At 33.1% G+C, this 27509-nt stretch overlaps 1 pseudogene; it reads right to left on the bottom strand.

Moving 5' to 3' along the window:
• Positions 1 to 23321: 23321 nt before the first annotated feature.
• On the bottom strand, positions 23322 to 27202 carry LOC149254312 (CBL-interacting protein kinase 32 pseudogene; annotated as a pseudogene).
• Positions 27203 to 27509: the final 307 nt, after the last annotated feature.

Raw genomic sequence — 27509 nt, forward strand, 5'->3', positions numbered from 1 at the left:
TTTTGCAAAGAAACATTTACATGATAACTCACCTACAACAGTTGAGGAGTTGGATCACCAACCTTCTGATTTACGAGATAATAAGTTGGCTGAGCATCTTATGCGGTTTGGTTCTTCTCTGAGAGGTACAAGGGCATACTGGACTAAGTGTCGATCTGTATCATTGGACATGATTACTCAGTTAGGATGTCCACCTTTATTTTTTACTTTGAATGCAGCTGACACAAAGTGGCCAGAATTGCATAACCTCATGCCCATACATTCAAATTCTCATTCTTCAAATGAGCATCGTATGAAAATTGAGAATGTTATCTAGTACCCTCATATTGTTGCGGCATTTATGCACCACAGATTCAATATCTTTCGAGAGGAAGTTATCCAAAAATATCTTAAAGCTAAAGACTTTTGGTACAAGTTTGCCTTGAATTTTTTTCTATACTTTTTCAACTTTTATTATGATTCTATTTATATTGCTTGTAGTAACTATATCTTCATTTATTTCAGATATGAGTGGAAACACAAAGGTTCAGCACCTATCCATGGTTTCCTATGGTTAGAAGGTGCTCCTGACATGGAAATAATTGACTGGTTAAATAGTTCTGATGTACAACTTGCAAAAATATTCTTCGACAAATATGTAACTGCATGGAATCTATGTGACATACATCGTCGCAACATAATGGTTCCACGAAGCCTCAATGATGACCCTTGTCTATTGAATACTGGTCATATTTTCTCTTCTAATCCTCATAATGATTACGAAGAATTGTTAAACCGTTTCCAAAGGCACACAAAGTGTACTGTGGATTCTTGTTTCCGCAAAAAGGGCGCTATTCTAACATGTCGATATAATGCTCCATGGGATCTTTGTGGTGAATCAAGATTGTTCATAGATGATCACGGAAGAAAAAAATATGAGTCAGCAAGAAATGATGACAAGCTTAATGTACATAACATTGACCTTCTAATAATGTGGCGCGCAAATGTTGATTGCCAGCTAGTGCTTTCTTGCTATGTTGTGTTGAAATACATTACTAAGAATGCATCAAAAGCAGAAAAAAGGTTTGAAAGTTATCATCAAATGTTAACTAGAATTTCAAATTCTATTGGCTCTGAGGATCATGATTTATGTGCATATAGAAAGTTTCTTACAGAAACAATTGTTGATAGTGACATTGGAGCAGAAGAAACATGCCATATGTTGCTTAAGCTACCCCTTGTTGTTTGTAGCTGGAAATTTGTTTCCTTAAATGTTGGAAGAAAGGTTTTTAGGAAAATATCAAGGGTTGGCTTGCAATGTTCATCTGAGAATACTTTCATTCAACATTATGAGAAGAGACCTTTTTTCCTTGAACATCTATCTTTGATAGAAACAACAAGATCTTCGACATTTGATAGCAAGCGTAAACAAGATCCATGGAGGCCTAGAGATGTTCATGCTATTGTTCGGGTTTGGCCACGGTTTTATTCTATTCCTAGTGAGGCTTCAGAGGAATTTGAAACCTTTTGCGAGACATAATTGCTATTGTACAAGCCATTTCGTGACATTCCTATAGAATTTGGCCTTTTAGCTGAAATTATTATTGAAAGTTGGAGGAATTTTCAATATCGAGCATGGCATGTTGATCAACACCTGTCAATTATAGACAATATTGAAGAAGAAGAAGATGGTGATTTTTCTAACCGAGAAATGGATCTTGAAGATGATTTTCAAGAATGGCAGATTTTCTCTCATTTGGTTCCACCAAACGATGTGAATGTTTCTGATCTTCACTCCCTTGGCCGAATGGACTTTGATATATCCTTTGACTGGGAAAGTACAACTATTTCTGATGATGTTGCAGAGGAAGCAATTAATTTGATAAGGAATGCAAAATTAGCGGGTGATATTGTTGATCTTTCAAATAGAACATTTTCATCTCTAGATTCTTTGTCGGAAAAACAATGACTTGCTTTTGAAATTTTCTTAAGGCACTTTGCTGAATATGAGATTCGTAAAGCTCTTCTTATGATTATTCAGGGCAATGCAGGCATTAGGAAGTCTTTCCTTATCCATTTTATTTTTAAAGCTCTTTATAATTCGTTAAGTGATGGAAGAAGCCCTTTGCTTCTTCTTGCCCCAATAGGAATAGTTGCTTTTAATATACATGTAGAAACAATATATTCAGCTCTAAAATTTCCAATTAAAGATATGCAGCCACTACAAGGGCAGTCACTTGCAATATTCCAAGAAGAAACGAGACATGTTAGATATATATTGATTGATGAAATGAGCTTTCTAGGATCAAGGTTGTTTATGCAAATAGATGCTCGAATACGAGAAGCATTTACAAAGAAAAATAATTGTCCTTTTGGTAGTAGATCCATCATCCTTGTGGGTGACATTGGCCAACTTCCTCCTATCAGAGATAAGCCTTTGTATGCAGGTAATACTGTAGGGAAAGTCTTGTTGAACAAATTCAACATTGTTGTCACTCTTGACACAATCCTTCGCCAACAAGGGAATAATGAGAAACAATCTTCTTGTCATAGAGTCCTTAATAACATAAGAAACCTAGAACCCAATCTTGAAGATTGGGAGTTTCTTATGTCTCGGGCTAATATGCGGATATGAGGTTGCATCCTACAGAAAGAGATTTATTTAATGTAGCAGTTCACATGTTTCCAACAAATAATTTGGTCTCCTTGCATAATAGCCATATGTTAAAGTCATTAAATTCTCCAATTGCATGATGTGTTGCTGAGTATTCAAGGCGTTTAGATATCAGTGGTGTTGATGATGATCAATTAGACCGTGAAGTTTTGTTGTGTCGTGGTCAGCGTGTTATGTTGACATGTAATTTATGGGTTGAAGCTCGCTTGGTGAATGGTGCACTTGGTTTTGTTAAGGATATATTCTATCTGCCTACCTTTAAGCCACCTCAACTTCCAATTTTCACAACTGTTTTTTTTTATAAGTATGTTGGTGTTCCATTTGATGCAAGCAATTGAAACATTGTCCCTATCACCCCAATGATAAGAGGAAATTGAAAACAAATTCCTTTGAAGATGGCATGGGCTCTTACAATCCACAAGTCACAGGGATTGACTTTAGAATGGGCATCAATTGATATCGGGAATAAAGAGCAGCAAGGCATTACCTTCACAGCCATATCAAGAGTGAAATCAATAGATGGTTTATGCATTGCACCACCTTTTTCTTTCCAGTGTTATGCCAAGATGAAAGATAGCACATATGTTACAATTAGGAAGAAGGAAGAGGAGTGATTGAAGTCCATATCACTATGAAATACAACTAATAACATTGTGACCTTCTTTATAGTTTTGAACTTCAATTTTGTAGTGGAATTATTTGATGTAGACAAAATAAAAAATATAAGTTAAGACTCAATGTTCTTTCTGTGGTTGCAATGTTGGTTAAATTGATTATTTTAAACACTAATATTGTTTTTATGTACAAAATTGTATATCTCTGGTCCTAAAATTTCCTATTATGATGTTCTTCTTTAAATCCAATGTATGTAATTTAGATGTGTTTTCCTCATTTATGCTGCTTTGCTCCAATGGGAGCGTTACTATTTTATATCTTTCTCTTGCATTTCTGATTTTTGTGGTCTTCTGTGTGGATCCCTTCACTTTGTTCACGTATTTCGTAAATGAAAATATTGTTTACATTTATAATATTATTGTTGGGATTTCATGTTCTAGGTGTTTATATCAATATTCTTGAGATTTATACTATTAATACATTCATGTATTGATATCAATGTATTTATGGCTTAAATTCTATTTACTGTTTACAATGTAGTGATATAAATGTGTTATTATTAATGTAGTGATGATTTATCATGTTTTAATGCTTTATGGTTTGCAATGTGGTTCTTATATTGGTTTTGGTTTATGTTTTTTATTATTTTTTTGTGTTATAGCATTATTTATGTTTATATATTGATGCCATGGATTTACGGCTTAGGTTCAGTTTACTATTTCCTTTGGTTTATAATATTAAATGATTAGGTTTATTTGTTCTTTAAATTAGTAATATTAATAATTCCTTCGGTTTATCATTTATTCACTCAATTTTATTAATCCCCACTATTAAGTTAAGACTCAATGTTCTTTCTGTGGTTGCAATGTTGGTTAAATTGATTATTTTAAACACTAATATTGTTTTTATGTACAAAATTGTATATCTCTGGTCCTAAAATTTCCTATTATGATGTTCTTCTTTAAATCCAATGTATGTAATTTAGATGTGTTTTCGTCATTTATGCTGCTTTGCTCCAATGGGAGTGTTACTATTTTATATCTTTCTCTTGCATTTCTGATTTTTGTGGTCTTCTGTGTGGATCCCTTCACTTTGTTCACGTCTTTCGTAAATGAAAATATTGTTTACATTTATAATATTATTGTTGGGATTTCATGTTCTAGGTGTTTATATCAATATTCTTGAGATTTATACTATTAATACATTCATGTATTGATATCAATGTATTTATGGCTTAAATTCTATTTACTGTTTACAATGTAGTGATATAAATGTGTTATTATTAATGTAGTGATGATTTATCATGTTTTAATGCTTTATGGTTTGCAATGTGGTTCTTATATTGGTTTTGGTTTATGTTTTTTATTATTTTTCTGTGTTATAGGATTATTTATGTTTATATATTGATGCCATGGATTTACGGCTTAGGTTCAGTTTACTATTTCCTTTGGTTTATAATATTAAATGATTAGGTTTATTTGTTCTTTAAGTTATTAATATTAATAATTCCTTCGGTTTATCATTTATTTACTCTGTTTTATTAATCCCCACTATTAAGGTTTAAATAATAGTCATAAGGTTTAATGTTAATCCCTTACATTTACAATGTTTACTCCTTCAATTTATTGACGTGCTACTTTCATAATATTAGCAATACTTAGGGTTTATTGATCCACTAGGTTTATAATATTGATAGTCACATACCCTATAGAAAAAATAAGGTTCTGGTCTTTTTTTAAATGCTCTCCCAAAATTTATTACTTCTTTGACATTGATCTTCTCCCGAAAGATCAGCACTTAAAACCACTTCACAACCTTTAGAAAACCTTAAATCACACATATATAACCTTCCCCTTACAAAACCTTTGGTTACATATGTTTTTAACACATAAATCGCTTATCGGTGCATATTTCCTTATAAACCATTTACGAAGGAGAATGCCCCCACAAACATACCTTTCTGCCCTTCCTTATAGCCTTGTCACATTTCCTAAGGTTTAACCTCATTGCAATTGGTCGTCGCTCCTTCCACAGTCATATATATATATATATATATATATATATATATATATATATATATATATATATATATATATCTATATATATCTTCATCGCCCCTTCCACTCTGATATGCGATATTGGAGTGTTAACGTATGTTTTAGCATTAAACCACTTTAACGCAAATATATGGATTACACAGGAAACCCGCTCCGAATCATATATAGAGGATCTCAAATTTTATAGATTCGCAACTATAGGCCCATCGGTTCCGGCTCTCCAAGCCTTTCCATTGTGCACTTCGATCTCCACTTCATCTGATTGCGATTTGCGATTAGATCTTAACCATCAATCCAATCTGCGATCTGATGGTTGAGATTAAGTCACGCGATCACATATCGCTCAACCTCAATGCTAGAATCCTTCCACTTCCATACGCTGATCCAATATCTTTACAGACCCAATAGGGATATAAACCATTCCCTATAATATTTCAAGTCCGGCACTTGATTACAACTGTGTTTTTCCCCGTTTCTTAGTGTAATTGGGTTTTCCACTTGCGGGAGTTAAAGTGTATAATGACCCTGCCGATGCGATATTTCACCTTCCTGATTCGATCTTTGATCTGACGGTTGATATTAAGTCACGCGATTGTATAGTCACGTGGGTTGATCAATCCATTGGATTTAAAAAATTAATTCCTATTAATCCCTTGCCATTTTTTATCCCTTTGGTTTCTAATATTTTTCCCTTGGCTTTATTAGTTCCCAATGGTTTATAATGTTAAATTATTGGTTTTCTTCGTTCTTCAACTTTTTAATATTAATAATTCCTTGGGTTCATAAGCCCTTCAGATTTTATTGTTAATCCCTTGGGTTTATTATTCCTTTGGGTTTATTATTCCTTTGGGTTTATTATATCAATCCCTTGGGGTCTTAGTATTAATCCCTTCATTTTATTATTCCTTTGGGTTTCCTATATTAATCCCTTGGGTTTATTATTCCCTTAGGTTTATAATATCGATCATGGTAAACCATTTTCAATCATAGCCAACAATGCTTTAATGTTAGGTTGTGACAATGATTGTCTCACCATGAAAATAAATAATAATCCCTTGGGTTTATTATTCCTTTGGGTTTATTATATCAATCCCCTGTGTTTATAATATTAGTCACTTTTTTTTAATAGTATTCTCTTTGGTTCATAATCCCTTGGGGTTTTAGTATTAATCCATTGGGTTTATAATATCAATCACTTGGGTTTATTATTCCTTTGGGTTTGTCATATTAATCCCTTAGGGTTTATTATTCCCTTAGGTTTATAATATCAATCATGGTAAACCATTGTCAATCATAGCCAACCATGCTTGAATGTCACATTGTGACAAGGATTGTCTCACCATGAAAATAAATAATAATCCATTGGGTTTATTATTCCTTTCGGTTTATTATATCAATCGCTTGGGTTTATTATTCCTAAGCCAAACATGGTTTATTATGATGTCGAGCATGGTCCAACATGGAATTGTCATCAGGATTGTCTCAATATGAAAATCAATGATGGTCCATCATGTTTATTTCAATGTTTATAATATTTGCCTTAAGGTTTATATACGTTGGGTTTATAATATTGGTCCCTTGGGTTTAACATTATTCCCTTCAGATCATAACCCCGTGGGGTTTTAGTACTAATCCCTTCATTTTATTATTCATTTTGGTCTCTCATATTAATCCCTTGGGTTTATTATTCCCTTAGGTTTATAATATCGATCATGGTAAACCATTGTCAATCATAGCCAACCATGGTCAACCATGCTTGAATGTGACATTGTCACAAGGATTTTCTAACCATGAAAATAAATGATGTTTATTTTAGTGTTTGTAATATCTACATTTGCATTTACGAATGTTGGGTTTATTATATTAGTCCCTTGGGTTTAATATTATTCCCTTGGATTCATAATCCCTTGGGGTTTTAGTATTAATCCCTTGCGTTTATTATTCATTTGGGTTTATAATATCAATCCCTTAGGTTTATTATTACCTCATGTTTATAATATCAATCATGGTCAACCATGGTTGAATGTCACATTGTCACAAGGATTGTCTCACCATGAATAAATCAAATTTATTTTAGTCTTGTAATATTTATATTTGGGTTTACAAATGTTGGGTTTATAGTATTAGTCCCTTGGGTTCATAATCCCCAATCATGGTAAACCATTGTCAATCATAGCCAACCATGGTCAACAATGCTTGAATGTGACATTGTCACAAGGATTTTCTAACCATGAAAATAAATGATGTTTATTTTAGTGTTTGTAATGTTCATATTTGGGTTTACGAATGTTGGGTTTATAATATTAGTCCCTTGGGTTTAATATTATTCCCTTGGGTTCACAATCCCTTGGGGTTTTTAGTAATAATCCCTTGGGTTTATTATTCATTTGGGTTTATAATATTAATCCCTTGGGTTTATTATTACCTCGTGTTTATAATATCAATCATGGTCAACCATGGTTGAATGTCACATTGTCACAAGGATTGTCTCACCATGAATAAATCATGTTTATTTTAGTCTTTGTAATATTTATATTTGGGTTTACAAATGTTGGGTTTATAGTATTAGTCCCTTGGGCTTAATATTGTTCCCTTGGGTTCATAATCCCTTGGGGTTTTATTATTAATCCCTTAGGCTTAATATTATTCCCTTAGGTTCATAATCCCTTGGGGTTTTAGTATTAATCCCTTGGGTTTATTATTCATTTGGGTTTATAATGTAAATAAGTTGGGTTTACTATTCCCTTGGGTTTATAATATCAATCATGGTCAACCATTTTCAATCATAGCCAACCATGGTCAACCCTGTTTGAATGTTGCATTGTGACAAGGGTTGTCTCACCATCAAAATAAACCATGTTTATTTTAGTGTTCGTAGTATTTATATTTGGGTTTATCAATGTTGGGCTTATAATATTAGTCCCATGGGTTTAATATTATTCCCTTTAGTTCATAATCCCTTGGGGTTTTAGTATTAATGCCTTAGTTTTATTATTCCTTTGGGTTTATAATATCAATCCCTTGGGTTTATTATTCCCTTAGGTTTATAATATCAATCATGGTCAAGCATGGTTGATCTGGCATTTTGACAGGGATTGTCTCACCGTCAAAATAAATCATGTTTATTTTGATGTTTGTAGTATTTACATTTGGGTTTACGATTGTTAGGTCTATAGTATTAGGCCCTTCGGTTTAATATTATTCCATTGGGTTCATAATCCCTTAGGCTTTTAGTATTAATCCCTTGGGTTTATTGTTCATTGGGGTTTTAGTATTAATCCATTGGGTTGATTGTTCATTGGGGTTTTAGTATTAATCCCTTAGGTTTATTGTTCATTTGGGTTTCTAATATCAATCCCCTGGGTTCATTATTCCCCTTGGTTTATAATATCAATCATTGCAAACCATTGTCAATCATAGCCAAACATGGTCAATCATGGTTGAATGTCACATAGTGACAATAATTGTCTCACCATCAAAATAAACCATGTTAATTTTAGTGTTTGTAGTATTTATATTTGGGTTTACCAATGTTGGGTTTATAATATTAGCCCCATGCTTGAATGTCACATTTTGACAAAGATTGTCTTACCATGAAAATAAAACATGTTTAATTTAGTGTTTGTAATGTTTATATTTGGGTTTACGAATATCGTGTTTATAATATTAGTCCCTTAGGCTTAATATTATTCCCTTGGGTTCATATTCGCTTGGGGTTTTAGTATTTCTCCCTTTGGCTTATTATTCATTTGGGTTTATAATTAGTGTTTGTAGTATTGATATTTGCCTTTACTCAATGTGAAGTTTATAATATTAGTCCCATGGGTTTAATATTATTCCCTTGGCTTCATAATCCCTTGGGTTTTAGTATTTATCCCTTGGGTTTATTATTCATTTGGGCTTATAATATCAATCCCTTGGGTTCATTATTCCGTTTGTTTGATAATATAAATCATGGTAAACCATTGTCAATCATAGCCAAACATCGTCAACCATGGTTGAATGTCGCATTGTGACAAGAATTTTCTTAGCGTCAAAATAAACCATGTTTATGTTAGTATTTGTAGTATTTATATTTGGGTTTACCAATGTTGGTTTTATAATATTAGTCCCTTGGTTGAATGTCACATTTTGACAAAGATTGACTCACCATGAAAATAAGCCATATTTATTTTAGTGTTTGTAGTGTTTATATTTGGGTTTAACAATCTTGGGTTTATAATATTAGTCCCATGGGTTTAATATTATTTCCTTGGGTTCATAAACTCTTGGGGTTTTAGTATTGATCCCTTAGTTTTATTATTCCTTTAGGTTTATAATATCAATTCCTTGGGTTTATTATTCCCTTAGGTTTATAATATCGATCATGGTCAACCATTGTCAATCATATACAACCATGGTTGAATGTCAGATCATGACAAGGATTGTCTCGCCATGAAAATAAACCATGTTTATTTTAGTCTTTCTAATATTTATATTAGGGTTTACCAATGTTGGGTTTATAATATTAGTCCTTTGGGTTTAATATTATTTCCTTAGGTTCATAATCTCTTGGCGTTTTAGTATTAATCCTTTGGGTTTATTATTAACTTAAGTTTATAATATCAATCATGGTCATCTTTATTAATCTCTTGTATTTGTAATATCAATCCCTTGCACTTCTTGATCCCTTAGGTTTTTAATATTTATCCATTGGGTTCAATAATTCCTTGGGTTTATTAGTTCCTCGGGTCTATAATATTAGTCCCTTTCGTTTATCTTAGGTTTTTTATGAAAAGAGATCTTGGGGGTTAATCAAAATCCCTTTCCTTAAAAAAATTATCAATCTTGAGGCCTGTGGGTTATGGCACACTAAGCCTATCGGAAGAATTTCTTTAGGCCGTGAGCCTCTCAACCCTAGACTTACATTAAATCAGAGCCATATAACTTTATCAAGGCTTTTATACTATCGGAAGCATTACATATAGGCCTTTAAGCCTTAAAACCCCTGTAAAGCTTAACTTATGCATGCGGCCGCAATAACTATGAAAATATTTGGAATTATGCATATATATTTTATAAAGAAAATATATAGTAAAATATGCTTGTCTGCTTCCAATATGGGCTCAGCACAATACCCAAGGTATACTTCTTGCCAATTCATTCCTGCCGTTGATCTACGCCTTTCAGATCGGACGATCTACAAAGGTTTTTGGGTGGGACATAAGCTAGAAGAATACCTACCCGAAATGGATGGTTTCCTCTCTCCAGCTGACTGCTACATGTTAAATGCTGAGTGGAATTGGGTTGATTCCATTAAAAACCATCCATCGCTTTTGCTCCACCTGAAAATTGCCTTATAACTTAAAAACTACCTTTTTGCATGCCTTGCGGACCCACTAGGCTTATATAACATAACATATATCTCTATCGGATCCAACCCACAATTGGCATATCATATATATATATATATATATATATATATATATATATATATATATATATATATATATATATATATATATATATATTAGATTTTTTAAATAATATAATGATAATCTAATATTATTATGAGATACTGTTATTATTAATTAATATATATTAGGAGTTTATATAATTATTAAAATGTTGATATAATATTTATACAGTAATATATACAAATAATCTGGTTGTTAATATTTATATAGTTATTAATAATCCTAAATACTAATAATAATTAACCCTATGTATACAAACCCTAAGATAAATATTAAAAATACTAAAGCCTAAGAATAATAATAATAATAATAGTTTAAGTTTTTAATAATATTAATATAATAATCATAAATATATAATTATATAAGAATACAGTGGCTATTATTTGTATAGTTATTAATTATCCTAAACAATAAATAATTGGTCTTTATTGTTCTTATTATAATAATATTAATTATATTATTATTATAATAATAATTATATTGTTATATTATTATAATAATATAATATTACTATAATATTATAAACAAATATTAATAATAACTATATAAATATTAACCACCAGATTATTTCTATATATTATTATATTAATATTATAATAATAATATAGAAAAACAAAACCAAGATACTAACTAAACATTCGAGCAAGGAGATGCTGATATTTTAGAGAGTCTTAAAATAAAGGACATGATTAAAGAACTAGAAGAAAAAGTTAATATCCGCCTCACCCTAAATAATGTGGTAGATAAGTTAGATATCAAACCAATCAAAGATGAAATGAAAAAATCAATAGAATCAGACCATGAGTGTAACAAAAAGGCCTTGAACTTTATAATCTTCGGTTTAAAAGAAAAAGTAGATGATGATACTTTAGCCATAGCCCAGACAGAATTACATAATAGGTTACAAATTGAAACAACGTGTCTCACAGAAGAAACAAGGTTGGGGAAATTAACCGAGAATAAAGGAAGATTGATCCGAATAAAGGTGAGCTCTATTGATCATAAGTACGACATACTTAGTAAAACCTCAAGTTTAAAAGGAACGGGAATATTTATAAATGAAAATCTCATTCCAGAAGATCAAGCAGAATTAAGGAAGGAGGTTCGAAAGGTAAAAGAAGCTATAAAGGAAAGGAAAATGGGTAATAATCAGAAATAGAAAAGCCTTTATTCGAGATAGAAACCAAAAAGATAGTAATAAATAACAATTCAACATGCTCTGGATTCTTTCTTGGAACTATCGGGGTTTTCCATGGAACAGAGGCCCCAAGCTAAGTTGGATCTCAAATGATGTTGATATTATTTTTCTTGTTGAAACTGGGAGCACGAAGAATCTAAGGTCCCTAACATAGATGGTTTTACGCTATGGTCTACCTGGAACAAGCGATCCTCCCGTAGAGGCATTGGGGGAATAGCTTGTTACATTAAGAAGAACATCTCCCCCTATTCTAGGATTTACAAAAACAACCCTTACAACCAATATAGTTGGATAGAGATCAGTGACATTAATAATAAAAATACCTACATAGAAATATTTTATTTTCCCCCCATCAATTCTAACTTCTATAAGAAAAGAATCTAGATAAAATTAATCCTTACAATGGTTTAGAGAATGATATTTCTAACCTAAGGAATGAAGGTAATATCATTTTAATAGGTGAATTTAATGCTCGAACTTCAAGCAACCAAGCTATTATTCTAAGTAATCATTCCAACCGTAATCCTCTTTGGTTAGACGAAAACCCTACTCTAGCTAGTAGGTACAAAAGGAGCTTTGAAGACCTTGAAGAGACTTTGTTTACATCGGAGTTAGTCAAGATCTGTAGTGCTCAGGATCTCATAATTTGCAATGGTCTAAAGAAGTGGCCCAATTCTAGCCAGATGACCTGCATCCATGGGCTTGGTAGCAGCGTGGTAGACTATGTTATTTCCGATCTCCCTTTATACAACAAAATAATAAATTTTGACATCTTAAATGACCACGAGCCTAACTCTCATCATAGGCCTTTACTTATAACTCTCAATTTTGTCATGCATAGAGATCCCATAGAAAATAATCCTTATAGCAAAAAGAACTTAATATTTGATAGAAATAAAAATGATCTCTTTCTAAATGAACTAAGTACTAATTTGCTTCCTTTATCTAGTATAGACAACATAGAAGACCTCTATCATAATTTTACTACAACCCTCTCATATTCTATTAACAAGTTCTCAATTGAAGTTTCAAATAATAAAAGAAATAGCAAAACCAAACCATGGTATGACAAAGATTGTAAAAGTGCGAGGAGAGAAATTAAGGAAGTTGTTGATGAATATCTTAAAAATGGGCAAGATAAAAATATACAAAGCCCTAACTAAAAGGAAAAAGAGGCAGTACATTCATAAAAGACAAGAGAATCTCTTACACCTCTCTAAGGTAGCTCCTGAGAAATTTTGGAGGCAGATTCTAACTAGGAAAACTAAAGATAATAATAAAATTGCTCTACACGATTGGAATTCCTATCATAAAAAGCTTTATGAATCTCCAAATGTCATGGATAACTTTGAAACCATGCCCAAAACGAAAGAAGTTTTCTCTTTAGAAGACATTGAGTTTGGGGTTAAACACCTGGCTAATGGGAAAGCTAAGGACATTGAACATTACCAGACATAAATCTCAAAAATTGGAGGTCCTATCTTCATCCCCCACATCCACAAGCTTTTCAATCAAGTAGTCAAGAAAGGGTTCCCTAAACCATGGGATGAGAGCCTCATTATCCCTATTTTTAAAAGTGGGGATACAAATAACCCCTCTAATTATCAAACAATTATGATCGGCCCTCTCTTAGCCAAGTTATATGGTAGTATTTTGGAAAAGAAGTTTAGTATATGGCTTGAAACTGAAAGTAAGCGGGCTAAAGGCCAAGCGGTTTACAGAAGGCATCACTCATTAACAAACCACCTCGATGCGCTTAGGATCATTGTGGAGGAATGTCGTAATGGTAAATCCGATCTCTTTTTTTTATTTGTGGACTTTAGAAAGGCTTTTGATACAATTCCTAGAAACAACCTTTGGAATAGATTAGAAGAGCTAAAGGTTCCTTTCGAGTTGAGAGCTGTCACTATAAGGTTATATGAGAATGTAATTACCAAGCTAAAGAGCAATGAGGGGTGGTTGAAAGATATTAAGTGTAATATCAGAGTTAAACAAGGTTGCCCCCTCTCCCCTACCCTATTTGGCATTTACATCGACAAGCTCGAAGGTTATTTAGAGGAAGCAAGATGTGCTGGCATGATCTTAGCTAGGATAGTTGTCATCATTCTTCTCTATGTTGACAATATTGTTCTTCTCACAAGGTTCCCATCTGATCTTGATAAGCAACCTAGGATTCTTAAGGATTTCTGCTCTACCATGGGTATGACTGTTAATAGTGACAAAACAAAAGTTATGATTATCAAATCCAAGAAGGACACTTACGCTAATTTTATGTATGACAATAATAACTAGGAGGAAGTGTATTCTTACAAGTACCTAGGAATTGATATTCATCACAACCTCAACTTGAACTATAGCATTGAGAAAAGGATTAATGGGGGGTGGAAAGCTTATGTTGGTCTTGAAAATAATTGTAAAACGACAAACCTTGTAATGTGGGATAAAAAGAAGTTCCTCTTTGAAACTTTAGTCACTCGTGTTATCTTATATGGATGTGAGGTTTGGGGTTGCAGCATCTCTAGAGAATCCTGGAGAAGGATTGAGCAAATCCAGAAGCGTTTTATAACGTATAACCTGAAAACCAAAAGAAATACACCCTATCATATTCTCCTTATAGAAGTAGGTCTTTCCTCTATCGAGATTCTAGCTATGATTAGGCTTCTATTATACAAGAACAAACTCAATAACATAGGAAATTATAGAATTCCTAAGCTAGCTTCGAATTCCAGCCAAAACCATGTAAGGCTCAAACAGGGGTGGTATAAAGACACGAGGGCCTAGTTAAACCATTGGGAGGTCAACGAGAGTGATGCATTACAAAACATTAATAACATTAAAAATAATGTTACTTCTAAGTTCAAAGAAAAAATGTGGTGTGAGAAAGATTTAGCAGCTAAAAGAAAATTAAGTTATTATAAGAAGGTCGTCAACCCCACCCTAGAAGATCAAAAGTATCTCTCTATTTTAACTTGCTCAAAGAAGAAAATTAGTATAGCGAAGATTAGAACAAACTCTCATGAGCTCCATAGTGAAACAGGTCATTGGGCAATTCCTAAAACACCATGGATGGAAAGGATCTGCCATCTCTATGAGAATATGTACATCGAGAATGAAAACCACTTCCTCTTAGAGTTCCCTGCGTACAACCACATTAGATCTCAGTTTCATAATCTTTGTCACAACACTGAACTTCCTAGCCTTTTACGATGTCGAAATTATAGTGAGCTCAGGAGGCTTCTCTCCAAGCTTTTTGAGCATAGGAATAAAATCTTAAATCAAACTAAATAATTTGTTTCTTTAGGTCCGATAGACCAAAGCTTTCTCTCAGTAGACGTTAACCACCACCACCACCATCATCATCAACCCTTAATAATATTATAATAATATTAATTCTATTATTATGATAATATGGTAATTATATTCGTATATTATTATAATAATATAATATTATTATAATATTATTATCTATTATTATTATTATTATACAATATAATTGTTATTTTTTTATAATTTTATATTATTAGATTTACTAAATGATATAATGATAATCTAATATTACTATGACTTATTTTTATTATTCGTTAATATATATTAGGAGTTTATATAATTATTATAATATTAATATAATATTAGTATAGTAATATATATAAATAATCTAATTGTTAATATTTATATAATTATTAATAATCCTAAATATTGATAATAATTATTAATATAATTAATATCAACCACATTGAAAAATATAATTATATATATACTTGATATAAGCATATATCACATATTGGTAAATATGATTCATATTAGTAAATATGATTGTGCTAGTTATAGAAATAATTTAAAGATGTTTTTCCCCTCCATTTTGTTAGTTATCACTTTATTAAAACGGTAACTCCATTTTGTTAGTTATCACTTTATTAAAACGGTAACGTAACGCTGTGAAGTTCACGTATATAAATTTTCAATAGTAACTGGTGATTTCTTTCTTTCACGAAAGTCTATTTGACATCATGGGTTCTCACAACGTTCTTTCACCAAACTTATTTTGTAGTTTTGATTGGTACCTAAGTGGAATTTGATTAGTAGTAATGGCACTTAACTCATCATTCCATTGCAAAAAGCTAAAAAGCGTATTTTTTTTTAATTAATTTTTTTGAATATTTTTAAATTTAAAATAAAATAAAAATGATTAATAATAATTTACAAATTTTTGAATGATGATTTATAAATTTTATATTAATAATTATTTTGATAATTTTTAATTTAATTATTCATGATTATTGATTATTAAATGAATGTTGAAAATTTAATTTTTATATAATAATATATATAATTTAGAGATTGAAGTTTATCTTTAAAGTTTATGTAATGAAATTTATCTTCAAAATTTATTTTTGTTTTTCAAAGAAATTCATTAATTAAAAATTGTTTGCAGGTTTTTGTGATGTATTTTGGAGACAAAGAATTTAGATTTTCCACTAAAATATTTGAAAGCTATAATATTCATAAAATTTAAATATGACAAAAATTGAAGAGAATAAAATGTGGAGGAGAGAACTTGCTCTTTTCAGTATTACAAATCACTTAAATAAGATTACATTGGAGACATCAGTAATAAATTACTAGAGTCTCGACTAGCTCAAAGTGAACTGGGACACTTGCAGAGACAATTTTGACACATAACAAGTGGTTGGGATTATATTCTACAACACTCCCCTTTAATTAAAACCACACAAAATTCAATGTCTATGTCTTAGCTAGGTTTACAATTTAAACACTGACTTCAACTTTTCTTCTTCTCTTTTTCGAGATCCTATAGCCTCTAAATCGTTTTAGCTCTTTCTTTTTGTTGTATCCTTCAAATCTTAGTTTCTTCATTTGCTAGTGCAAGTGCAAGTCTTCCATTCTTCCACGCTATATAAGCATATCCTCCACTTCTTCAAAAACTGACTTGTATGTGGGCTGTTGCCACATATTATCTTTTGTAGTGTTCTTTTCACCTTCAATCTGTTGCAACATAGGATTAGAATAAAATAATATTTATTCACGAATCCAACACCTAAAAATTTGATTGATTTTCTCATCATTGATGTTGTCTTCAACATTCATTTTTGTATCTTCTATGCAGACCTCATCTAGACATGGTGTTGCAAGCTATGCTTCAACAAAATTTAGCTCTTCTTCATAGTCATTTTGTGTACCTGCACACTGAAAATCAATAGTAAGTTTAAAAATATCTGCAGAACCAATTGGTTCTATTCAATGAGAGTTTTTTCTTGTTGTACTTCCAGCTCTTCTTTTGCCTCTATCTCTGTTTTCTGTGTTTGGTTTTCCTTCTTTGCCTCTTCCTCTGTTTTTGTCTCTCTCTCGACGACTTTTTTATTAACCTGTGCTACTTCAAACAAGTTGTCTTCCACTGTCTCACCAAACAACATCATGTCAACATGATGTTTTTGTTGCATCACCTGCAACCATTCATCATTAGCCAGCAATTCTTCATCAAATTTTACATCAACAATATTAATTGTTGGATTCACCATAGCATTGACTGCTCCAATGGCAATTTCATTGTTATCAACAAGCTATGTTGCTGGAATGATCATATTGTCATCAACAAACTCTGTTGCTAAAATCACCAAGTTTTCGTTAGCAAGCTCTGTTGTTAGAATCACCAAGTTTTCGTTAGCAAGCTCTGTTGCTGGAATCACCATGTTTTCATTAGGAAGCTCTATTGCTAGATATACCAAATCTTCATCCACTTGTAGCTGAGCACAATGGTGTTCAGGAGCATCTATGTCCTCTTCTCTTCTTCTGTTACAACTTCTATGCTCCCCTTACACCAAAACATTTCTCAAGAGTATTCAAGGCCTCCTTGGTTATCTTGGCTTCTGAAATCAAGAGAAGCCTCTTAGCTTTTCTTATTTGTTGACTGTTAACTCACTACAAATCACCAAATAAAACAAAGGGTAAACATGGTATCTAATTGCAATAAAATTATCATTACTTCTTGCTTTTCATAAACAACGAATCTACAATTTTTCTAAAAAACGACATTTACATAAAAACTTTTACAAAATAATCACAATGCCGAGAGCCATTTGGAACAATATAGCCTGCTACACTTGCATAAAAACTTTTACAAAATAATCACAACACCAAGAGCCAATTGAAACAGGACAATATTTTTCTTTTCAATCTCTTTTTCAAAACTTAAAAAAATATTCTTCTTTAAATAAGCCTTTAAAAAAAATTCTATACTTTTTAAAATAAACTTCAAGGCACCATCTCATCAAAGATTCCACGGCTCCTTTAACAAAAACACCACATTTTATAAGCAACAAAATATTCACGTGGAAGCCCTTTAAAAACCAAATACATGAGCACTTTTAAAATGATACGCTCAAAGCCGTTTTAAGTAATCACGTAAACCTTTTTCTTGTTGGAAGAATATGATGCCTCTTCATAAAAAATAACTCTGTAAACCTCTCTTTTTTTAAAATAAAAAAAAGTCTTGTTTCCTATTTGGTTTTATAACTCTTTAAACCCCTCCTTTTTTTAAATAAAAAAAAGGTCCTCATTTGCTATTTGGTGGTTCGTATAGCTGAATTTTTGGACTGCGTTAATAGGCATTGGATTAATCTCTCTAACGCGTTACCGTGGATGCATTTCGATTTTTTCTTTTAAATCTCAGCTTTTTTCTTCAGAACTGGCTATTTCTTTGCTGCTTTTTGGGATGCTTCTTTAAATTTCTGCTGCTCTCCCAAAGCTTTTCCACATTAGGTTTCTTTAAATTTTCGCTGCTCTCTCAAAGAGTCTTATTCGGGCTAACCTTTTTTTTTTTTTTCTTTTTTCACTTAAATTGGCCTTCTCTAAAGGAGTCCTATGCAAACTGTTTTTATCTTTGCTGTCAAAATGTTTACGCAGTCTAAGTTTCGATACCACGACAAAAATTGAACATACTAAAATGTGAAGCAGAGAACTTGCTCTTCTCAATATTACAAATCACTTTGAATAAAATTATATAAACTAAACTAAGACACTTGAAAAGATAATTTTGACACCAAACAAAAAAGTGAAATTAGATTCTCCAACAAAATAAACATTTTTTTTTATTTTTTCTAAATACCTTACTGGAACACCCATTCAACATTAATCAAAAACCCCAATCACATGGACTGGGGACATGATACTTTGATTTATTTTAAATAAAAAATAAACTTGGAATAAGTATATGTAATGATGATATGCGTCAGAGACACGATTTTGCCGACCCGTCTGTTACGTTGTCCATGAACTAAATATGGCAGTTGAACGTTATATATGTCACAGATACCATATTCTCTCACCCGTCTGTCACGGATTAAATTTTCTGGGATACATGTCTTACGTCGCACTGAATTATTATATTCTCTGGTTTTGTCAACGTTAACGAAATTCTCTGACCCATCTGTCACGGATTAAATTTTCTGGGATACGTGTGTTACCTCGCACTGAATTATTATATTTTCTGGTTTTGTCAACGTTAACGAAATTCTCTGTCCCATCTGTCACGGATTAAATTTTCTGGGATACATGTGTTACCTCGCACTGAATTATTATATTTTCTGGTTTTGTCAACTCGCCAGATGCATGGAAAGCTGTCGAACGCGGATTTATAGTGGGTTGTGTGAAGTTTGAGAATATGGTAAAACGATGATTAGTCTGATTGTGATGTTTTTTTTTTTTAAATACGTTTTATGTATAAATATATTAAATATAATTTTTTAAATAAAAAAGTTTTATATATTTATTTTTTTGTAATTTGGAGTACTTTAATTGGTGATCCAAAATTTCTTGATTATAAACTTATTTCTTATTTATAGAAAGGAGGACGAGTCTTAAACCCTAAAATTTTATTAGTAATTAACTGTTAAGCAATAAAAAAAACAAAAATTTTACCAAATTTAAACTTGATAGTTAGATTACTTGCTGGTGTGCATTAATCGTAGCGGCCTCTAAAATATTTGAATATGTAAGCGGGTTCCAAAGTATAGTCGGCTGTCGGCATGAAGTTCGGTTCTTAAGATATTTTAAGCTTTTCACTGACCTAGTTTGATAGCTACAGGCACCGCTACGAATGTGGCCCTGCGGGCCATTCGTGTATGCGCGTGAGCGCAATATCCAAACAGTCGCTACCGAAATTTCATTAAAAAATATCAAATCTGCAAATTGAATTCTACCTTCACCAAAGTCAATTTAAGTTCATGGATTCTCACTAAGAGGAATTTTATTGCAAAAGTTAAAGAAGAGTAATAGTTATGACGCAGTGTAGTACTTGTGCCTATCGCTAATTACGCGGATATGCGTCCCCTATGGGTATGCCTGCCCCTATGGAATTGGCAATTAATCATTTTCTTAATTAATCTTTTTGATCGAATGGTTTAAATTGAAAGATGCCATTATATTCTCGTAGTCGTCATTAAATCAATGAATGAAATTGGCAACAGTGACTTTCTTGCATGTCTAAATCATATGTTTAAAGCATACTTATATTATTTTTTTACAAAGCATGATTAAAAATTTACTGTACCTCTTGTTGATAACACCTATGTTGATTAGTGAGAAATGTATTTAAAATTTTTTAAAAATATATATTCCAAGCAGCATTGATTCTAAAATGTATGTCTGTTTACATTCTTTAACTTATGCATCTTCAACCATTTGCAAAGTGTTTTTCCACCGCTCAAAATATATTTAAAACAAATTATAAAACATATATTCAAACCGGATTGTGAAAAGTATGTATATTCATATTCTTAAACTTGAGTGTCTTCAACCATTTGCCAACTGTGTTTTTCCAAAGAACAGGTCTCCATCAATTTCACCATTCCACCCATCGTTCTAATAATCCGCAATGGAAATAACTCTCCCACTCCATGCCCGATAGAATAACAGCGCCACTCGATCTTGAGCGTTTCAAATTGTCATTAAGCCCATTCCATATATTATAATCAAATGCTCCGTGGATGCAAGTATTTCTTTGTTAGCACTTAAAGTTGTTGGAATTGTTGATGGATTACTATAATGTTGGCTTCTCTCGGCTTCTATCTAGTAAAAAAGGTGACAAATCTTTCATAGCCTTCATTTTCTCTACCTACTAAGTTTTCAAGTTTCACCTTTGGAGAAACATTTTCTCTGTGATTGCGTTTTTAATTGTTTCTATGCTCTCACGACTGTCTTTGATAATTTGGTGTAGTTCGTGTCTGATTGAATTATTCTCTACTATTTTTTCAGGTTTTACCATTGGAGAAATGCTTTCTCAGTGATTACGTTTTTAATTGTTTCCATGCTCTCGCAACTGTTTTTGATAATTTGGTGTAGTTTGCGTCTGATTGAATTATTCCCTACTATTTTTTTTAGGTTTCAAAGGCGTTCAGAAATCGATCTTACAGGTATGTACAGATTTTCTTTCCGCGATATTTTTCCACTTTGATTCAAATGAGATGACTAGAAGAGAATCGATTGTGTATAAATTCTCTGTGATATCACTAGCCTATAGAAAAAAGAAGGTTCTGGTCTTTTTTTAAACGTTCTCCCAAAATTTATTACTTCTCTGCCGTTGATCTTCTCCTGAAAGATCCAACTGTTCATGGTAGATTTCAAGTTGACAAGACACACGAGGGTTAGAGCGGTTTCCCCACACTCCTCCACTGCTATGTGTCCTCCGATTTGTGGAATTAGAGCCAAAACTCTTGATACCGCTTACCACTGCTTTGCCACTCGAAATACCGCTCGAGGTTATAAATTAGCGAACGTTTCAATAACACTTTTGCATAAAAGGCCTCGACACAACACTTTATAGAAATACAAAGGAAATACATTAAATTTCCGCTCCGAACCATATAAGCGGATCTCAAAATTTATACATCCACATTTATAAATATCGTCGGGTCCACTCATGGGCCTTCGCATTATCCTCCGTCGTTGATCTGCTCTCGCAGATCCAACGCTTTACATTGGTTTCGGGTTAAATATGGTCGGGTCCACTCATGGGCCTTCACATTATCCTCTGTCGTTGATCTGCTCCCGCAGATCCAACGCTTTACATTGGTTTCGGGTTGCCAACACACACGGGGTTTAACCACCCGATAAAGTGGTTTCCCCACTCCGCTCGCTGCTACATGTCAAACACTAAGTGGAATCGAGTGCTCACCCTCCGATACCACTTACCATTCTTCCTCCGCCCGATAATCTGCTTACACTGTTTAAAAACCACTCCGACATGTTTTTGGGGTTTCTTCAGGTTCTGCTCCTTTGGTTAATTACTGCGCACTCTGCTTGCATCTATGATATGCAGAATACACTACTCAGTCATAATTCACAAGTAATTATGACTGTTGTTTGCATATCAATATTGTCTTTGTATTCATATTACTTTATGAATAAGTCTATATTATTTGTAAATATATTTAAATTACTCATAATTAACCTAATTAATTGTTCACTATAATTGTTCACTATTGAGAATGGTTTAAACATTTTTTTTGAAAGAAATAGAATAATATAATTATATAAGAGAATAATGATATTTTTGGATTCATAATGATTCGTAATCCCTGAAACAAATCTTTTCAATTTTGGATTAAAACATTACATTCATAATTAAAACATAATAACTAAAATAACTACATAATTAATTCACTAAAATAATAACTACATAATTAATTCACTAAAATAACTACATAATTAAAACATATAACTAAAATAAATTCACTACTATACAAAACAGGTAGCCATGTGATCTTGAATCTAGAAAAAAAACAAAGTTGTTCACCAATTCTTTTTTATTGGTTCAAATTTCACTCTTACACAACCATTAACATTTCTTATCCTTAACAAAATGGAAAATTATGTATGGTAAACTATGTATTTATGTTACTTTTAATTTTATTCACAAGTAAAATGTACTTAGTTCCAACCAAAAATTCGTTAACATCTACTTGTTTGGGACTCATTTACTCCCAAAAACCTTAGTTTAAGCTCTCAGGCCACATATATAGCCTTCCCCTTTTAGACCTTGGTTATATATGTATTTAACTCACAAAACCTTCATTCGGCACTATTTCTTTATAAAACCCTTTACAAAGGAAAATGCTTCTAAAACATACATTTTTCCGCCTTTCGTATGACTTCTACACAGATTCCGAGGTTTAACCTCATCGCCATCACAATCGGGTTCTTCATGGGTCATATATGCCTCATCACCCCTTTTCTTCCGATCTACGACTATCAGAACACATATATCGACCCTTTTACCTTAAAACCCCAACCAACATATATATTGGAAATACACGGGGGAAAGGGATTTATAAAGGAAAATCCCTGTTGGAACGCATAAGCCAGAACTCAATTATTATATATTCGCGTTCACAAATATCGTTGGGTCCGACTCCTTCGAGTCCTCTCGCACTATCGCTCCAATCTCCGCTTCCCCAATATGCAATGGCTGATTAAATCGTGACCGTCAATCAGGATCGCGATCCGACGGTCGATAATTAATCGCATGATCGCAATCGCTTGGTCATAGCACTTAGCCCTTCCACTTAAAACCGTCGATAATTCAATTAGCGATTAGATTTGGACCGTTGAACTAAATCTTGATCCAACGGTCCACGCTTAATCGAATGATCCTTATCGCTATAATACAATGGCCCATCCTGATGACTTAAAAAGGGTTCTGCCGATGTGATTAAATCCCAGTCGTTGATCTTAAAGATCCAACGGTTGTTGAGCACTGACACCTTATTCGTTCGCTCGTCCCTTTTTACTTAGTTTTTATGTGTTTTCCTCAATTCTTTTGTGGTTTTCTCCTCTTCGAAGATTTTGACCTTTCTGTTGGTTTAATGTGTGATTCCTTCTGAGCTTGGCTTTAATCTTCTCAAATGTATTCAATGATCCATTGTGATCTTCTGAATCACTCTTCTCCGCTGTATAGTTCTTAAAGCTCTCCCTTCTGCTTCTGCTGCTCAGCTACCTCTGAGCTTCTACTCTTCTGCGAAATCTCACTTGGATTTCACTCGAGAGCTTCACTCTTTTCTTCAATTTGATTCAAGGATCCTTTTACGATTCCTACAAATCAACTTCGTTCCTCTGCGTCCTTCAAAATTATGCCTACAACTTGTTACAGAGCCTATGAATTCACAATAAATCATTCATGAAATACTCTTCAATACACTGACACAGTCAGGAATAAACATCTCTATGTATAAATATAAATAGTCAATTACATATCTGAGACTCTGAGTCTCGCACAAGCGTATTCTTCAATATCGTGGCCTCTACCTTTTTACTCTGCCCGTAGGCTTACATGTATGCTAGGAGTTCTATTGAACTATCCTCGTTCAACTCCTATATCTACTGAACTGACTCCTAAATCCTTTTTCCATTATGTCCACTTCTAATTAATTAATTCATAAAGTCTCTCCTTAATTCCTCGAATCATGAACTATTCTAAGAGTCCTAATTGATTTTAGGCTCTTTTCTCATTATTTCCACTCATGTTCTCATTTATTCGAGAGCACTTACAATTTCCTCCCATTATCTAATTAATTCACTTAAAGGCCTAAATTACATCACTTTATCACTTAGGAATCTAACTTCCTAAAAATACATGACTCCATATGTCTACTTAATTACAATGATTTTCTCTTGGGTGAATGTGTTATGAAACCAGCCCAAGAAAAGATAAAAAAGATAGATCAACGCCTTAGAATTCAGCCTCTTCGAGGGGGCAACCTTCTTTACATTACATATGTTATCACAAAACCAGTACTGAGGGCTGCAACTAAGCATGGTCTCATGTAACTATTTCAACCTATCTTTAGACCAAAGATTAGCCTCTTTGATCAGAGAGGGCTCTCTCAAAACTCTTGATAAAATCCTTCACACACTAGATGGCTAACTCTTTATTTACTTATGAAAACATAACTGGTTGGAAACACACCAAAAGATATCTCATTGGGCTATGGAGTCTATAATATCAAGTAGACAAGAAAAACACAATGATCTCATAGAAATCAAGGCTCTTAGCATTACAAGTCAAACATATTCCACCACACATAGCTTGCTGTATACACAGGAAGTCAGAGCATATAATTATGAATTCTGAGTGATTGCATACAACAAAACCATAAAATAACATAAGGTATAACACATCATCACTTCATTTGACCATGACAATCCTTCGAGAATCTTGAGAAGAGAATAACTCTGTTTTACTATTACTGTCAAAAAAGGTCTTACAGTGGCCCAAAACAACACACTTTTTCTATTAAGTATCCAACCCTTTTTACATCTAACCTTGGCCCATATATAGGCAAGCAAACTAAAACACCTCGAGCTTCCTCCTCCAGCATGAGGGGAGCCTCGAAGGTGGCTATTAACTATTCCTACATGCTACTAACTAATGCATTAATTACAAACATGCTGAACTATAATTACACACAATCCTAATCAAACTAAAATACTAATTTCATTCTCCTCGTATACTTGATACTTTCTTGAATGCTTTGGCAGCTGTCCTCCTTCAATTAATCTGATATGGCTGAGTTACGGATGCAATGAACGCTGACTTGGGATGCTTGAAAGCGCTGATGGCTCATTTAATGACTAGAAAGTGTGCTCCTATTATAATGGTCTATGTCTCCCAACCTTCTCCGAAAGTGTAGCAACATGTTCCCAAATCATTTAACAACCCCAGGCATGAAGTACTACCATGTTTTTGAATGTACTGTAGGTGGCATAGACAGATGTCTCTCTTTCACAACTCCTGCTCACAGTATTACACTAGCTGCTCTGTGCTTTTTTAAAATCATCACCTACAACAGTTTCGTAGCGCGCTACGAAACCGCTGTGTGATTTAAAAACACAGTCCCCCTCACTGGTTTTCTGCTAACACTGTGCTACATTTATTAATGATCTTCCTCATTCCAACAAATGAACAACAATTTGCAAATAATCCTGTTTAGCTGCCAGGCTTCAATGTCAATAGCTTTTCCTAAAAACAAACTCAAACAGCATGCTCGGATTCCTCTGCTTTCTGGAGATACTTTTAGGCCTGCCGAAAGGTTCTTGTAAAACTTATGAAATTCCAAGGTATCACCTCCAGCCTTGCGGACTTCAACCATAAAAAGAGAAGAAGCTACTTCAAATACCTCTGTAGCTACATTCAAATGACCCTTTCTTCCAGTCTTTGAACCTTGCATCTTCATCTTGTAATTTCTCTTTTGCACATTGAATCCAAGAGGCTTTGCAGCTTCCTCAATTTTTGATACTATCTCGTTTGCAGGGCGTTTAGATGCAAACCTCGTTTCTTGCTTAACCATACCCATGTCCATTTCAAAGAGATTGCCAAGATTGAGACCCTGGAACATGGAGATAAGTTCAAATGCATTCATCACCTCTGGTTTTGTTTCCCTTTTTTTTTTTTTTTTTTGTAACAAGATGTTCTTCTGAACCATTGAAAACAGCATCAACATCATCCAGATTTACATCTTCTTCTTCATTAAACTTGGGTGGCTTATAACCTTTCTTGAACCATTCATTGTCTAAAATCTCAGGTACTGTAATTCGTGTCTTAGGGTTTGGGTCCAAAATCCTTGTAATTAATTTCTTTGCACCAGAAGAAAACCATGAAGGGCATGTAAAATCTGATTTATATATCTTTTTATACAATGTCATAAGGTTTGGATCATCAAAAGGCAAGTAACCTGCTATTAAAACAAATAGGATGACACCACATGACCACAAGTCTGCAGTTGCCCCATCGTAACCTTTATCATTGATGACCTCACGAGCAACATAATTGGGTGTTCCACAAGTAGTGTGAAGCAAACCGTCATCCCTGACTTGTTGAGACAGTGCACTTAGGCCAAAATCTGATACTTTAAGATTTCCATATGTATCCAGAAGCAAATTTTCTGGCTTCAAGTCCCTATAGTAGACACCCTTACTATGGCAGTAATCAACAGCATTAATAAGCTGCTGGAAGTATCTCCTTGCTTCATCTTCCTTCAACCTTACATGGTTAACTATTTTGTCAAAGAGCTCGCCTCCAGATATAAACTCAAGTATAATGTAAATTCTTGTCTTACTGGCCATGACCTCATACAGCTGGACAACATTTGGATGCTTAATCAACTTCATGGTTGATATTTCCCGTTTTATCTGATAGTTAACCCGTTGAATAGTATTGTCTTCATCCCAATAATAAGAATTAGATTTCTGTATTCCCCATCTTTATATTGTGAGTCATCATCTGCTTTCCCATCCATCATCCTTTAGGTATAAGAAATTCAGCTTGCAGACACTCTGTTCAAACAACCACATGACAATCAACTTTCATACACAACAACACATTAATTCATCAGGCGCTCTCGACCTCCCTCATTCACCGGTACCATGATATGCTCCATTCAATGCATATAACAACCACAGGTCCACAACGATTATACCAACAACCGACAGTAAACACAGAGTAATCAAATCGACCTCAA

The sequence above is a fragment of the Pinus tabuliformis genome, chromosome 7 (assembly GCF_031772625.1).
Source record: "Pinus tabuliformis cultivar Carrire ecotype Pingquan chromosome 7, CPIR1, whole genome shotgun sequence".
NCBI classification, from domain to species: Eukaryota; Viridiplantae; Streptophyta; class Pinopsida; order Pinales; family Pinaceae; genus Pinus; species Pinus tabuliformis.